Consider the following 2268-nt stretch of genomic DNA (forward strand, 5'->3'; position numbering starts at 1 on the left):
CCACTGTGTTTAATTTTGAAACGTCTCCCAAAGCGAAGGTCTTTGGGCATCACACATCAGAATTACAGCAGCGTCTCGCTTGGCATTTCCAGCTACACATTTGGTGCAGCTCAAAATACCTCCCCCCTCAGCATCTCTGAATGTCAGGGGAAGAGGAGGCTGTCAAATGGAAGGGCACCAAGGGATTTGATTACTTTGGGCTTCCTGGCCAAGCTTGTAGAGGGGGGGGAAAGAAACGGGAAGCTGACATAAACTTGAAAGGAGACCATGGCAAGTTCTTGCATGTGAAAATCCCGCTTTAATAGAAAAATACCAGCCCAGTGTGACTGCAGGACAATGCTCTGGCCGAAAATATTAAATATTTTACTTAGATTTTGCTGTAAGCTCTCTTTGTTTCTGCTGAGATGGGCCTGAAGACCCGGGTGTGCCTGAAGATGTGTTTTGATGTGCATTCATCTGGAGTCAGAGCCATTTGACAAACAGAGGAATTACACACACACGAGTAGGAGATGTCTCCCCACCCCCTGCTGCAGTGCCTGCAGGGTGGTGTGGAAACGGGCTCCTGGAGCTGGGAGGTTGCTGACCTGCTGGTTAGAAAGATAGAACTGGTCCTTCCATGGCAAAAATCATAGGGAACCTGTCTTCAAAGTGATGTGTGTAATGGGTTTGGACTTGGGGTGTGAGTGTAGGAGTGAAGCTTGGAAGATGTGCAGATGCCTGAGCTCACCGGTGCTCTCATCCTTTCCTTTGTGCAATTTCCTGACCGCAGAACTACAGGGAATGCACCAAGATACACAGTTTCCTGTTGATCTTTATCACTTTTCTTCTGTACTGCTATTGTTTGGACTTCCTTAGGCTCATTCCTGCCAGGTGCCTGGTGTAAGAAGAGCAAGTAGCCTTGCTAAGAGGCACACGCTGTTCTGAACCTCCCTGAAAACCTGAAATTACAAGAAGGTAATATTCCCCCCTGTAGTAGTTTCAAGGCAAAACAAATGAGAGGCTCCAAGTCAGAGATACAATTTAATAGGAAAAAAAGAAAAAAAAGGAAAGAAAGTAAAATAAAATCAATGCAATAATACAAAAGACCACTGACAGAGTCAGAATACAACCTGAGCGTAGTGATGGAAGCAGTCCAGATGAGGTGGTCTTCCTGAAGCAGTGATCCTGTAGAAAAAGTCTGGTATCTCGGGTCCTCTGGGAATCCAGTGGGTAAGCGCCCCTCTGGTGTTCAGAGTCTCAGCTTATATCCAGGCTGGAATGCTTGGTTTCTCCCTCTGGGCGGAGCATCCCACAATGGGATGGTGAGTCATGTGATAAGGCCTGATGGGCCCATTAACAGGAGGTAGTCCAGGAGGGGATTATCTGTGAGCTGTGTAGCAAAGGTGCTGATGGCCCATTAACAGAAGATAAGCCAGAGTGGAGGAGGCAGGGAGCACTGCCTCACCTGGTTTCAACAGTTCTTGAAGATGGTGATAGAATATACTTCAACCCAGGACATTATCCACCCCTTATTCTATTACCATCTACATCATCCCAAATCAATACCTTCCTTAAACTACACACACACACATATATATATATAATGAAATCCTACACACAGTTCTCACTTAAAATAAGGTCTCCTTGTGGTACACAGTGGGTGTCCCCATCCTTTTGCATCACCCACCAAGTGTAACCAGGTCCTTGTGCAAAGACAACCCCACGGATGGGTTTGCCCTTGCCCGAGGTGGGATTAATCCAAACAGTCTTTCCTAACATACCTCTCATGTGTACCACAGGGACCCTATCTCCATCCACTGTATGCAAGGATTCAGACTGGGCAGGACCAGCTCGATTGATGGACCCTCGGGTATTGACCATCCAGGTGGCCTTCGCTAAGTTCTGTTCCCAATTTTTGAAGGTCCCTCCACCAAGTGCCTTAAGGGTAGTTTTAAGCAGTCCATTGCAGCGTTCCACCTTCCCGGCAGCTGGTGCATGGTATGGGATATGGTATATCCATTCGATTCCGTGTTCTCTGGCCCAAGTGCTTATGAGGCCATTCTTGAAATGAGTCCCGTTGTCTGACTCAATTCTCTCAGGGGTGCCATGTCTCCACAGGACCTGCTTTTCCAGGCCCAAGATGGTGTTCCGGGCAGTAGCATGAGGCACAGGGTAGGTCTCCAGCCATCCAGTGGTTGCTTCCACCATGGTGAGCACGTAGCGCTTGCCTTGGCGGGTTTGGGGAAGGGTGATGTAGTCAATTTGCCAGGCTTCCCCATACCTATACTT

Source organism: Chamaea fasciata, unplaced genomic scaffold, assembly GCF_029207755.1.
Source record: "Chamaea fasciata isolate MVZ Bird 193981 ecotype frontalis unplaced genomic scaffold, bChaFas1.0.hap1 SCAF_6, whole genome shotgun sequence".
Lineage (NCBI taxonomy): Eukaryota > Metazoa > Chordata > Aves > Passeriformes > Sylviidae > Chamaea > Chamaea fasciata.